General features: G+C 39.1%; 1 pseudogene across 1 annotated transcript; it reads left to right on the top strand.

The window, feature by feature from the left end:
• The first annotated feature begins 2194 nt into the window (after positions 1 to 2194).
• On the top strand, positions 2195 to 2910 carry LOC149838268 (glycine-rich RNA-binding protein GRP1A pseudogene; annotated as a pseudogene). The gene has a single exon (XR_016432174.1). The product of XR_016432174.1 is annotated as a glycine-rich RNA-binding protein GRP1A pseudogene (transcript).
• Positions 2911 to 15935: the final 13025 nt, after the last annotated feature.

A 15935-nucleotide genomic window follows, 5' to 3' on the forward strand; every position in this document is an offset into this window, starting at 1 on the left:
CTCAGATGGATGCTATCCCATATGCTTCAGCAGTTGAGAGTTTACAATACGCACATACTTGCACTCGACCTGATATAGCATTTGTTGTGGGAATGTTTGGTAGATATCAGTCAAATCCAGGCATTGCGCACTGGAAGGCAACGAAGAAGGTCATGCACTATTTACAAGGAACGAAAGACTATATGTTGACCTACAGGAAAGCTGACCACCTAGAGGTCGTTGGATACTCTGATGCAGACTTAGGAGGGTGTATTGACAGTAGAAAATTCACTACTGGATACATTTTTCTTTTAGCAGATGGTGCTGTCTCATGGAGAAGTGGAAAACAGTCTACCACTACTGCTCATACCATGGAGGCGAAATTTATTGCTCTATACGAGACTTCGTCACAGACCATTTGGATAAGAAACTTCATTATGGGTCTTGGTATAGTGGACTCTATTGAGAGACCACTAAAGATCTTTTGTGACAATGAAGCAGCCGTGTCCTTTTCAAATAATAACAAGAGCTCAACATCGTGTCGACACATGGAGTTAAAATATTTTGTTGTTAAAGAAAGGACCGAGAATCATCTGGTATGTATTGATACAATTGGGACAGAGGAAATGACTGCAGATCCCCTTACTAAAGGGCTAGCACCAGAATTGTATTCTCAACATGTAAAGGGGATGGGTCTTTTTTATTCCTTCTGATGTATGACAATACATTATGTGATCACATTTGTGTTTATGTTTTGATTCTCTAAGGTTTTATGTTATTGTTGATTTTGCATAAAGAATCTATTATATGGGTTAGAGAGAATAGCAAAATAACAATATTAAAGGACCAATAGAATATGTGAGATACCAAACTATTCATAAAGGTAATTTTTTACATGCCTAAGCACTGAAGGTGAATTGTAGCGTAGTATATGAAAATATGATATTTCATAAAGGGGTGTTCATATCCTTGATTCATAAGATTTATCCTTGTGAGAAAGGGTGGCATGTGAACCCACATAAAGAATTAAATCGAGATAACGGTATACACCTCGATTTAGTACACTTTTGGTGTCAATGGGTCAAGTGGGAGAATGTTGGACATTATCAGTTATGGGTCCAACCCACGAATGTGACCACGTTTGTCACTCTCTTAGTGGGTCACGTTAGTGACCACGTAATGGGGTAGTGGGTGGGAGTTACGTGAATGTGAAATAACCACATTCACGTAACTACCTAATCTCCCATTACATAAGGGGTTAGGGGCTACAAGGATGATGAGAGACTCATAGCATTTCTCTGCCAAATTCTGTTCCGCATACGGACACAGCGGAATAGGGTCTTGCTCACCGTCGACCTAAGGCCTTGGCTCATTGTGGGCGTCGACCGGCTGAGGAGAACGTCGAATCACCTACATGAACAATGGCAAATTCAGGTACGCTTCCTATCATTGTTGATTTTTTCAGGGATTCGCCAACAAGATTATCATTAGATAAGGCTGAATATTCAGCCCAAGCTTCTCTTGAGATCATACATGCAGATCTTTGGGGACCTACTCGTGTGACTTCTTAGGAAGGTTTCAAATACTAGTTGTTTGTTGATGATTATTCTAAGTTCAGCTGGTTGTTTTCTCTTGTTAAGAAATTTGATGCTTATAACTGCTTTGTTAATTTTAAAAATATTGTTGAAAATCAAATTGGTGGTTTGATTAAAATATTTCACAGTGACAGAGGGGACGGATTTGTTAGCGACGCATTCGCCCAATTCTTAAATAAATTTGGGATCAAGCGCTGATTATGATGTCCTCATATAGCATAGCAAAATGAAAAACATCAACATGTTGTTGAAACTGACCTAAGCTTAATGTTTCATGGGTCCTTAGTTGATGCCTTGAGAACTGTAATTTACCTGATAAATCAACTTCCTACTCCCAACCTAAATAACAAGTCCCCATATGAACTTCTCCTTGGACGCATACCTAGTTATGAACATTTCAAGATCTTTGGATCCACATGGTACCCATACTTAGTTCCTTATTCTAAAACCAAACTTGACCCAAGATCCAAACCATGTGTCTTTTCAAGATATGGATCAAATTATAAAGGATATGATAAGCTCTAAGCGCAGCTTAGAGCTCCAGGGCGAGTGTAACTCCCCCCCCCCCCCCCCCCCCCCTTCTTCTCTCTTGTTTTCCTCCGACGACGTTAGGATTAAGGTTAGGGCTTTTCTGTCGTAGTAAGACATCACCCGACCCTCTCTCGATGGATTCTGCGGATGTGGTCGAATACCGTTGCTTTGTAGGTGGCCTTGCTTGGGTCACGGATGATAGGAGCCTCGAGGAGGCCTTCAGTTCCTTTGGGGAGGTCATCGAATCCAAGGTCATCAGCGACCGTGAGACGGGTAGATCCAGGGGATTTGGTTTCGTCACCTTCCGCGATGAACAATCGTTGCGCGATGCCATCGAGGGGATGAATGGGAAGGAGCTGCACGGAAGAAACATAACCGTTAATGAGGCCCAGACTCGTGGCAGTGGTGGATTTCGCAGTGGTGGCGGCAACGGCGGAGGAGGTGGCGGCTACGACAGGAGGGTTGGTGGTGGAAGCTATGGCGGTGGAGGCGTCCGTCGCAATGATGGTGGGGGTTACAACAACCGTGGAGGTGGCAGCCGCTATGGTGGCTCTGATGGCGGATTTTCGAGGGGTGGTGGCGCTTCCGATGGTCAATGGAGGAACTAGGGTTTGCTACTTATTTAGTTAGGTTAGGATGTCTGTCCGTCCGTCTACCGTTCCTTTGATTGTTATGGTATTTTAGAGTGATGCTTGTCTGGTCTTTGATCGTCTTCTTGTTATTTGCATCAGTGAACTTTTTAAGATTCCGAGTATGATATGGACATGTATGGTGTTTTTGTCGTCTAAAAAAAAAAAAAAAATACACCAGATGCGCTTAGATCTTAACAGGATACATATGCTATGATCATGTATTCAAAAGAAGTTTCTATATATCAACAAAAAAGAACCTGTCATATAGCTCAAGACGCGTATGTCTGTATCCAACAACAAAGAGTCAATTCAACCCAAAGTTTCATAGGCTCAGAAAAACATTATTCTACGTTCCTACATAATCCATCATATCCCAGTGAAACTCCAGTTGACATATTACCACTTGAGATAACTCAAGAAGAATCAAATACATAACACGTCTCCCCCTAAAACTCCTCAAGAGGAGTCCCCCCCCCCTCTGTGTCTCCTAGTCTAAATATATTTTTTTATCCTATCAACCTATTGTCAGAACCCATCAGAGAAATAAGTTAGGATGAACAGAAATCATATTCATTTCATCGTGCATCTTTTGATCCCAAGTGGTGTCAAGCCATGGGAGAAGAAATCAAAGCCCTCTATCAAAATCAAACCTGGACCCTGGTACCTCCTAATAAAGCCTCAAATGTGGTAGGATATAAGTGAATTTATAAAAATTAAGAGGCATGCTAATGGATCTATAGCCAAATATAAGGCTAAACTTGTGGCAAAAGACTACAGTCAACCTGAATGAATTGATTGTTTTTGAAAAGTTTAGTCAGCTTATTAAGCTCACATTAGTCTGAATGGTTTTGTCTATCAGCATCAATCAAGGATACAAAATTCACCAGCTGTATGTGAATAATGTTTATCTACATGGAAGATTAAAAGACTAAGTATATATGAGTCAGCTACCAGGGTTTGAAGATATGAATTGTATGGCTTGAAACAAGCCCCTAGAATGTGGTTTGAGAGGTTGCATACCTACTTGGAAAAATTGGAGTTCATCGAGTCTAAGGTTGATCTGTCCATGTTTGTTGCTTATCGTTCTGGTTTACATATGTTTATTTTAATATACGTTGATGACATTATCATAACATGAAACTCATATGATTACATTAAGCATGTTATAAATGAATTTGGGTGTGAGTTTTTCATTAAAGACCTTGGCACACTGCATTAATTTATGGGGATTAAAGTCCTTCATGAGTCCACAGGTCCCGTTTTATGTCAAAGACAACATATTATGGATCTTTTTGTTAAGACAGGAATGACATATTGCAAACCAGTTATCACACCAACTGCACCTAATGTAAAGTTGTCAAAACAAGATGGCCAGCTATTAGAAGATGCTACTTAATACAAAAGTATTGTCCAAACACTCTAATATGTCAGGTTCACCGGCCTGACATTGCATACTCTGTAAATAAAGCCTGTCAATTCATGTATGAACCAAGTCAGTCACTGGATCCATGTAAAATATATTCTATGCTATTTGAAAGGCACAATCAACCAGGGGTTACACATCAACAAATCTTTTTCTTTATAATTATTTGCATTCTCTGATGCTAACTGGGTTGGGTGCCCAGATGATCGTAAGCCTACTGGTTGTTATCTAACTTATATGGAAACAAATCTGTTATCATGAAACTCATCTAAACAATGAACAATTGTCAGGTTTAATACAAAAGCTAAATATAAAACTATTGTCAGAGTAGTCTCAGAACTCGTGTGGCTCAAGCCGCTCTTAACTGAGCTAAACATCCATCCCTGTGGAGTTCCTACCCTGTGGTGTGATAATCTGGGTGTTTCTTATCATGTTGCTAATCTTGTCTTTCATGCTGGTACCAAGCATATCGAAATTGACTATCACTTTGTTCGAGAAAAAATTTCTAAAGGTAAAAATTGAGGTAAACTTCATATATCTCAAGACCAAGTTGCGAACATCCTAACTAAACCTCTTTCTAAACTCAAGTTTTCATTTTTCAGAGACAAGCTTAACCTCATGGAGGTTGGCTTAATGGGGCATATTAAGAAGGATGATGTAGGTAGTTGTGATTAAGAGCTTATCTAATCTAATGTTGTGAAGAGTCCTACTGTTGCAACTCTATCCCTATCCAAGATGACTCCTACTGCAACTCACATACCTAATATTGGAAGGAGACCAAATTCAATCCATCATATCAACAAGCCACCTAATGTGGTTGAGATCAACATCAATCCTCAAGAGGGGACGTCCCTATCTAGTTGTGTGATGTAGGATGATATGGACTCCAAGGAGCCAACAACGCAGGTGGCTATGAAGATTATCTCAAATCCTAATGTAACCAATGAAATGATAATTAGTAATAAATGTAACTTTCATGTTGAAAAAGAATCTAAGTTGATAGGTGTTTTTAGAATCCATACACTACAACAAAGCAGTAGATTAGCGACGACCACATTCCGTCGCTAATCCGTCGCTAACCATGTTAGCGACGGATTAGCGACAACGCGGCGACAGTATGCTTACGTCGCGAATATTTCGACGCTAACTGGCGACGGAATAATTCCGTCGCCAAGTCCGTCGCTAATTGCGACGGAATAACGAGCGCTATATTCCGTCGCCAATCCGCCGGTACTAAACGGCGACCACGGCGTGGCGACGGATTTAATTCCGTCGCTAAGCCGTCGCTAGATTAATATGAATAGCGACGGAATCATCCGTCGCTAATCCGTCGCAAAAACGAAAAAAAATCAAAAAAAATTTATTTAAAAATTAATTACCGAGAACTGTACAATTTATATTTCCTGTACAATTTATATTTCCTGTAAATAAAAAACAAACCACACAAAAAAATTCATATAACAAGTATCTATAATAATTAATCGTTCCACCTTAAAACTAAGAAGTTTAATTATTTACAATTCAACAATTACAATTAGAAAAAATAAAAAAAATAGAACTTCTTGAACACAGTCCTCTAATCATCGCCAAGATTTTGTGCGTCTTCTTGTTCATTGTCTTTATCTGTCCCTTCAGCTCCACTACCCTGATTATCGCTAGCAGCCTACACAAGAAAAGAACAGTCAGTATTGATAAACAAAATATAATGAAATAAATTACACACTATATGTGATTCTATCATGTGCTCATGTGTGATCTAAGGCAATAAAAAAACTCTATATGTGATTCTATCATGCTCATATGTGTGCTAAGGCAGTCAAAAAATTGAATATGTGATTATAGCATGTTCATATGTGTTCTAAGGCATATAAAAAAACTCTATATGTGATTCTACCATGCTCAGATGTGCTTTAAGGCAGGCAAAAAACTATATATGTGATTCGATCATGCTCGTATGTGTGCTAAGGCAGTAAAAAAATTGAATATGTGAATATAGCATGCTCATATGTGCTCAAAGCCAAAAAATTTATATGTGATTCTATCATAAATGATATATAACATGTTCATATGTGTTCTAAGGCAGTTAAAAAACTCTATATGTTATTATAGCATGTTCATATGTGTGCTAAGGCAGTCAAAAAACAGAATATGTGATTATAATATGCTCATATGTGTTCTTAGGCAGTAAAAAAACTGAATATGTGATTATAGCATGCTTATGTGTTCTAATGCAATCAAAAAAACTTTATATGTGATTCTATCATGCTCATATGTGCTCTAAGACAGACAAAAAGTTAAATATATATATATATATATGTGATTCTATCATGCTCATATGTGTGCTAAGGCAGTAAAAAAATTGAATATGTGATTATAGCATGTTCATATGTGTTCTAAGGCATCTAGAAAAACTCTATATGTGATTCTACCATGCTCAGATGTGCTTTAAGACAGTCAAAAAAACTATATATGTGATTATACCTGAGAGGGACCTGGAATCGAAGATCCCCTATCCTGAACAGCGGCCTTGATCTCATTTCGGAGAAAGGGGGCGACAGTGTATTGGAAGTAGTTATTCAGTGATTCATTAATGATCTCGCGTACATCATCACCCGAAAGAATAGTCGGCTGCTTGGAGCTTATGTCGGCGCAAGAAGTTGGTGAGCCGTAACTGGAAGAACCAATAACTGGTGAAGTGTTCATATTACTCCCAAACCCGAACACGCGACCTTTTTTGGGTTCACCTGCTGCAGTCACTCATGCTGTAGGATCAAATGATGGATGCTGAGTAGCGTCTTCGCCATATCGCTCTACCATTTGTTGCTCATATGCCTCCTACAAAATAATGTTTAAAGTATTCATTAATAATTAATGATAACATTATGATGACTTGCATATATATTGCAATGATTATTAATAGAATTAATACATACCGTTGTCGTTCTCGCCTTCTCTGATACGAAGACTCCCGTGGTCTTCCCTTTATGTGTTTCTACAAACACATCCTTATATGGTACACTGCCTCCTTTTTCTGCTTCCTGCGAAGTTAAATGACAAAAGATTTAGTACACAAATTTGCAACAATACTTATAAAATTAATATTATATATTGATGAGTTACCATTTTCTTTAGGTGGCTCCCAAATGTCTTAGATCCACCTGTGTGTAGATGGGCTTCGGGCATCTTCGATCGATTTTGTGAAGCCTTCGCAGAGCGATTTTTAAATGCATCTCCCGCCCACATATCGCACATTTCATCCCAGTAATCTCTCCTGATAGTAATAGGACCATGGCCCTTCTACAGTAATGGATCATCTACTACGCCAGATGCTTTTTTTGCTGCAGTCTTCATAGTGTGCAGCATGTCTGCAAATCGATTGGCAGCCACCTTCTGCCACACCTTCCTTGCATCATTTTCTTCCACCGTAGTTGCAAAGCGATTCGAAGCCTACAAATATTTTCAGAAAGTTAGTAGACATTGCTTAAATAAATTAAATATGAAATACATTAACTATGAGGAACAACTGTATACCATGAATGAGGACCACAATCTGTCTAATACCTCCTTTGGGTACTCTTTCCATTGAGCAACTGGTCCTGGTAGATGTTGAAGAAGTGAATTCCTAATCTCCCGTACTACTTCTTGTGGCTCAAACCTCGTGCTGCACATGAATTGTTACACAGTAAATATCAATATAAAATATTTAAAAGATATGCAATAATTGAAAACAAAATACTTACGGTCGATTATCGATATACACTATTCGAATGAGTCTTCTTGTGCCAGCCTGAGAAGACCCTGTTTCCTGTGTTGGCTGTTGACTTGTGCGATCAACTGGTGTAGGTGGGTCGTGTACAGGCGCAACATCATCTGTAAAAAAATACACACCAAGTTCTCAGAATGTGCATTTGAACTAATCAAGCATCTAATTAGTTATATGATATACCTATCACAGGAGCCCGTGAAGATGAAGGTTGAGCCTGGCTACTACTGGATGAGCGACCACTATAACCTCCACGAACCATATTCTAACAAATAACATATGTCATACAATACATTCAAATAATTCACATCAAGTATTACAATGCATTCAAGTCATTCACATCAAGCATTGCAATGCATTCAAATAATTCAAATCATTGACATCAAGTATTGCACTAATTCAAATCATTCGTTAATTGCATAAATTATAATACATTCAGATAATTGAAATCATTCACATCAAGTATTACAATGCATTCGAATCATTCGTATCAAGTATTACAATACATTGAAATAAAACTTTTAATCATTCACACCAAGTATTGCAATACAACTCACATCAAGTATTACAATGCATTTAAATAGAGGTTTGTAGTATAAGATTTTGCTCACTAGCTTGAGAATTCTTCCTCGTCACTAGTTTGACTTTCTTCTTCTTCTTCTTCTTCTTCATTGTTTGCCCATCCACTTGGTACATCATTTGGATCACATTCCTCTATGAATGTTTCATCAGCCAATGGAGATATGACATGCATATCATGCGCAACATCGTGACCATAAGCGAAGTCACAGACATCATCTGATTGATAGTAATCACTGTCTTCAGCTAACTCATCTTCTTGTAACTGATCATACTCGGGGTATAGTTTGGATTTCACCTTGCAAACTGCCCACCATTCATTTCTATCTGACTTTTTTATACTCGGATATGAAGTATAATAAACTTGTTGAGCTTGCGAGGCTAATATGAATGGTTCATATGTTCCAAACCTGGATTTATGATTCACCTCCACAATGCCTGAAGCTTTGTCGAGTCTTGTTGCAGTTGGATCAAACCAATGACACTTGAATACCGTAACCCTGTTATTCATGCCTAAGTAAGTCAACTCCATTATTTCCTCTATAACACCGTAGTAATCATGTTCATTTTCACCGTAGCTGCTACCCTTGACACACACGCCACTATTTATCGTTGATTTGTTTATACCGTAATCTTTTGTATGGAATCGATAACCATTTACGATATACCCGTTGTAGCATTGCACAACTTTGGTCGGACCATTTTCTAAATCACATATTCCTTGATCTTTAACATCACCATGGCGAACCTACGCACAGACATAAACAATTATTGTGATCACGATCAATTAAGTAACTTAGTGTTGTTTATAAGTACAAAATTTATGTTAGCTTCTTTACCAACTGTTTCAACCACTCCACAAACTTAGTTTCACGTTCTTTTTGTACTTCTGCATTAGTGAGATGTGAAACTTTGCTTTGCAACTCCAGATCAAATCGTCTGCAAACCACAAATACTTATATTACCGAGCCATGTATCCACATATAGAACATAAAAGGATTTATAATTGAGTTGCATATACATATACTTACTCGATGTATGGGTCGATCGCTGAACAATTAAAAAGAATATAGATGTGTGCTGCATCTTGCTCTCGATCTGTCAATAGCCTTGATCGGCAACTACCAAATGCATGCCCAAGTCGTTGAAATATCGACAGCTTGTCAGCTACAGTTACTTGTTCTCCATCATCGTTACGGGGCGGGCATGTGTAACGTGTTGAAATATGAGGTTCGAAGTACATAGATGAGAAATTTGAAATCTCTTCTAAAGTGTACGCCTCACAAATAGAGCCTTCTACTTTTGCTTTATTACGAACCTTTTTTTTTAGGTCGAACATGCATCTGACAAGAATATACATTTCAAATTTTAAATATCTGTCATTAAAGAGACAAATATAAAAAAACATATACCTTTCAAATGGGTACATAAATCGATATTGCACAGGGCCACCAACCCTTAGTTCATATGGCAAATGTATGATCAAATGTTCCATAACATCGAAAAATGCTGGCGTAAATATCTTTTCTAACAGACAAACAGTGGTGATGACAGAGTCCTCGAGATTCTTTACATCTGATACAATGACCTCCGATGCACACAATGTTCTGAAAAATCCGCTCAACTCAGACAATACCCCCCATATAGGTTTGTCTAACATATCATGGAATGTTAGGGGTATCAATCGTTGCATAAAGATATGACAATCATGGCTCTTCAACCCATATAACTGTCCATCGTCAATCTTCACAGCCCGAGCAATGTTAGAGACATATCCATCTGGAAATCTCAGTTGTCTCAACCATTGACATACATGTTTTATTTGATCAGGTCCGAGCACGTACTTCGCCTTTGGTTTCAGTACTTTGCCATTATACTCTTTGAGTTCCAATTCTGGTCTTTTACATATTAATTTTAAATCCATACGGGCCTTCGGATTATCCTTCGTTTTTCCTTTAATATTCATTACTGTATTGAACACATTATCAAACACATTTTTCTCTACATGCATCACATCCAAATTATGTCGTATCAATAGGGTCGGCCAATACGGTAGTTCCCAAAAAATAGATTTTTTCGTCCAATTGTGTTCCTTCCCAAATCCACGGAAGGGTGTAGGACTGCGGGCATCTGTTAATACATCTGGAAAGTATCGCAATCTTCTTAAAATCTCTATGCCAGACAATCTTGAGGATGGACCTTCCATTTCAGTTGTGCCTGCTGTAAATGCATTCTTTTGACGTCGGAACGGATGATCGCTGGGTAGAAATCGACGATGGCAATCAAACCAGCAAGACTTCCTTCCATGCCTCAATCTAAAAGCTTTGGAATCCTCCATGCAGTACGGACAAGCCAACCTCCCATGTGTGCTCCAACCAGATAACATACCATATGCAGGGAAGTCACTGATTGTCCATAGAACAGCGGCCTTCATGTTGAAATTTTATTTTTTGTGGGCATCATACGTGGTAACACCGTCATCCCACAGTACTTTTAATTCATCAATCAATGGCCTTAGATATACATCAAGATTTTGGCCAGGTGAGGTCGGACCAGGGATCAACAGAGACAAGAAAAGATTTGGACGTTTCATACACAAGCTTGGTGGAAGGTTGTATGGAGTTACAAATACTGGCCAGCATGAGTATGGAGTTGATCTACCCCCAAATGGATTAAATCCATCTGTACATAGACCGAGTCTAACATTTCGCACTTCCATTGCGAAGTTCTGATGAGTACGATCAAAGTGCTTCCAAGCTTCAGCGTCAATAGGATGCGTGATCTTGTTTTCATCGTGTCGAACTTTATTTGCATGCCATCTCATGTGTTTAGCTGTCTTTGAAGACATATACAATCGCTGCAATCTAGGAGTGATAGGAAAGTAGCGGAGCGACTTGTATGAAACTTCCTTTGATCTCGTGCTACCATTGCCTCTTGTCTTTGGCTTGAACCGAGGATGCCCACATGACGGGCATGATATGTCGTTTTCCTGCTCCTTGAAATACAACATGCAGTGATTTGGACAAGCATCAATCTTTTTGTAACCCATACCTAGAGCGTTGACCATAACTTTCGCACGATAGAAATTTTGTGGCAATTTCTCATCTTTAGGCAACATACTCTTCACAATCATGCACAAACGGTCAAAACATGATTGACTCAAATTATACTCGGACTTCAAATTCATTAGTTGAAGAACTGCAGACAAGATAGTGTGACTCTCACAACCGTTCCAAAGTGGCTCATCAGCATCTCTAAGTAAATCATAAAATCTACTAGCTGCATCGTTTGGTGATTCTTCATCTACGACAGTTCTTACATCACTAGAACTCATAGCAGAACCCAGTTCTGTTCCTGCAGCATCAAATATCAAATTCGTATATGGATTATCGTGCACCACATTCACCCGTGCATCAAAATCGTTTCTAAATTCTTCTCCATGAAACGTCCAGTTCTGATAATCACTCACAAAACCCTTCCTGTATAGGTGATGTCTAACGCCATGAGGTTCTACAAATCGATTATTCTTACAAATCTTGCAGGGACACCTAATCCGACCTGTGGGATCTACCGTACTGACACTTGCCGTTGCAAATTCAATAAAACTGTCGACACCATCCATATATTCATGCGATAACTCATTGTCCACTATCCTACGGTACATCCATTCACGGTTTGCAGTCATTCTGTCGTATGATGTTACGAATAGTATCCTAACCAGTTAAAAGAGAACCATCAGAATACTATGATGAAGAAAATATCAAATTTATCATGCAATATATGATGTCATACAATCACAAGAATTATGATGCATGCATTGATAACTTAATATTTTCATGTGCAAATTATTCATGACACGATACATTCATTTGAAGCATGCTTTCAGTATACAATTTCACATGGAAGACATAATTAAATTGAAAGTAACTACATGTAAGCATGGATACAATCACATCAAACATTGCAATACATCGAAATAATTCATATCAAACAAATATCAAACATGTACCTGCAGCAAACACACTTCAATATCCCACTAACTACTACCATGCATAGCATGGACTCCGTACTCCAAAAATAAGAACACTTCCATATTCATACATTAAAATCATGCTCAGCATGATCTCCGAACTCCAACAAAGTAGTCCTAGATATCAACAACTAAGTGAGTGTGTGAACAATAAAGTGTTATATTCAATAAATTAAATAACATGTGATGCGCTTGCATCACTTACTCACCACGGGTATTTACCCGATTTGCATTGTTTTTGTCACTTACTTACCACGGGTGGCGGGGCACAAGCGAGTTCTGTTGAGAAATCTGCAAAAAAAAATGATGTTTTAAAATGAAGTCACCATGAAATTATTCGACCATATTAAATCATAAAACCTTAAAATACAAGAAAATAAATTATAAATAAACCAAAACATCATAAACTATAAGAAAAATAAACCATAAAATTAAATAAAAAAGCCACAATTTAAACCTTAATCAAACAAGGAAAAAACCTGCCCAAATCAAATACAAAAAAATCCTTAATCAAATTAACTAAAAAGTATTAATTAAAAAAATGTGATTTAAATCCCTAATTATAGAAAATAAAAATAAAAACTCTAAATAAATAAAAAAAACCTAATCAAATTAACTATAAAAGCCTTAATTAAAAAATTTTGATTTAAAGTCCTAACCAAATTAACTAAAAATCCTTAATTAAAAAAATTATGATTCAAATCCCTAATCATAGAAAATAAAAATAAAAGCTCTAATCAAATCCAAGAAAACCCTAATCAAATTAACTATAAAATGCCCTAATTTTTAAATTTTGATTCAAAGCCCTAATAAAACAAAATCAAATAAAAAACCCTAATTAAATTAACTACAAATAGCCTTAATTTAAGAAATTTGATTCAATTGCTTAATAAATGAAAATCAAAATAAAAAATCCTAATCAATGAAAATCAAAGAAAACTAAACAATAAAAATAAAATAAAAACCCTAATTTCTGAAAAAAGAAAAAAAAGAGCAAGAAACCAGGGGGTCGACCCCCGGCCGGACACGGCAGGGGGTCGACCCCCGGCCGGACACGGCAGGGGGTCGACCCCCGGCCGGACATCAAAAGGGGTTGACCCCCTGCCGGACAAGGCAGGGGGTTGACCCCTGGCCGGACACGGCAGGGGGTCGACCCCGGCCGGACAAGGCAGGGGGTTGACCCCCTGCCGGACATCAAAAGGGGTTGACCTCCTGCCGGGGTTGACCCCCTGCCCGGGTTGACCCCCTGCCGGACATGGCGGGGGGTCGACCCCCCCCCCCCCCCCCCCGGCCGGACACGGCAGGGGGTCGACCCCCGGCCGGACACGGCAGAGGGTCGACCACCTACCGGGGTCGACCGCCTGGCAGAGTCGACCCCCTGCCGGAAAACGCAGGGGGTCGACCTCCAATCCATTTAAGGTGAAATACGTACCTGCGGTTGCTCCGGGCAGCGACGGCGGCAGGTTGACGGAGATCGACTTCCGGCGAACGGTGGGGGCCGGCAGAGAGGTCGACGGGATGTATAGGGCGGCCGAAGGAAGAGGGCGGCAGGAGGGAGAGGGCGGCGGGCGGGAGCAGCGAAAGGAGAAAGGAAAAAGAGGGTTGGGATTAGGGGTAATGCGACATTTAGCGACGGCTTAGCGACGGATTAATTCCGTCGCTAAGCCATCGTAATTCAAAAAACAAAAAAGGCGACAAAATATTTCGTCGCCTAGGCCGTCGCTATGTTGCGACGGAATTTTAGCCGTCGCAATTCCGTCGCTAACTGTCGTATTTATTGCGACAAAATATTCTCTCGCACAATCCGTCGCTAAGTAGCGACGGATTTTGCGAGGGAATATAATCTGTCGCTAGTTTCGTAAAATTCTACAAATATAGCGATGGATTCATTTCTCTCGTTAATCTGTCGCTAAGTAGCGACGATATAACTCCGTCGCTAATCAACTATTTTTTTGTAGTGATAATTAGCCATCTGTAAATCTCTATATAAAGACAATAATACCAACTCCTCCTCTCATTGTCAATGAGAGAGAGAGAGAGAGTACCTATCATGGACGTTGATCGACCTAACAGAATCACATTAAAACTTGTATGTGATTTTGTGAGTTTTTCTGTTCTTTCAACTTTATACTCGTCATCATGGTGAGGAGCAACAACATCAGAAAGTAGATAGATAAGGACACCAACAATGATGAAATCATCCAGCGAGATTTAAACGGGGACCCCACACGGCTCCTGCTCCGACTGGCAGCGATCAGTAGTGGTGGTGGTGGTAAAGAATGAGAAACATCAAGATCGATCGGTGAGGGTACCCCTACAGAAGCTGAAGCTTGGCTACTCCCTGGGGTCGATGGGTAAGTCCTCACAGTGTTATGCTAACAGGATAACGACCATAAGTTCAGCAAGCTGAGCTAGCATGGCTAGATCAATGCGCCTGAGGTTGTTTCTTCGAGTAAAAAAAAAGATCAATCAGTGAGGGTGATTTGGTTTTGTGGTCAAAGCCTGAATTGGATTTGTTGGAGGGGCTTCTACTTGCCCAAATCCATTGAATTATCAATGCTTTTGAAAAACTGGAGCGTCAAGGAGGAAACTAGATGGAAGCAGCGGGCTAGGGTGAAATGGCTTGTGGCTGGAGGCAGTAATACTAAATTTTTTTACTCATATGCTTCTCATCGTCATAGGAGAAATGTCATTTTATCAATCACCAATGAAAGTGTTTCGTACTTTAATCAACACATTATTTCATCTGTCACTCAGTATTTTAAAATTTTATACTCTGTTTTGCTTACCGCAGATGGTGTCATTGGTCTTGTTTCAGTTGGGTCGATTCAACAAGATCAAGCCAGATCTATGCAAATGAAGTTCTCTGAAGACGAGATTTTTTGGGCCATCAAAGGTTTGTCGGGGTAGAAAGCTACAGGTTCTGATGGGTTTCATGTGGATTTCTTCAGATTTTTTTGGTCTTGTGTCAAACCTAATGTTATTAACATGTTTGATGAGTTCTATCGCAACTTTAGATTGCCTATTCAAACCCACTTGGCAATTATAACTTTAATTATGAAAGATGACATTGCCACTAATATCTCTAAGTTTCGCCTGATTTCTGTTATAAGTGCCCTCTATCGGATGATCGCCAAGGTGTTGGCTAATAGGTTGAAGGCCTTGGCTCACCAAATATTTTTGAACTCTCAGTTTGCTTTTATCCACAATAAGAGGATTCACCATTCTTTCATTTTGGCCTCTAAAGTCATTCACATCTTAGTGGTCAGTCCTATTTTTCTCTTAAATTAGATTTTCATAAAGCTTTTGATTTTGTGCATTGGTCATTCTTATTTCAAATGTTATCAAATTTTGGCATTGGTCATCATTTTTCTGGGTGGGTGAGGGATTTGGTCTCTAATGC

Source organism: Nuphar pumila, chromosome 5 (genome assembly GCF_984573655.1).
Source record: "Nuphar pumila chromosome 5, dmNupPumi1.hap1.1, whole genome shotgun sequence".
Classification (NCBI taxonomy): Eukaryota; Viridiplantae; Streptophyta; class Magnoliopsida; order Nymphaeales; family Nymphaeaceae; genus Nuphar; species Nuphar pumila.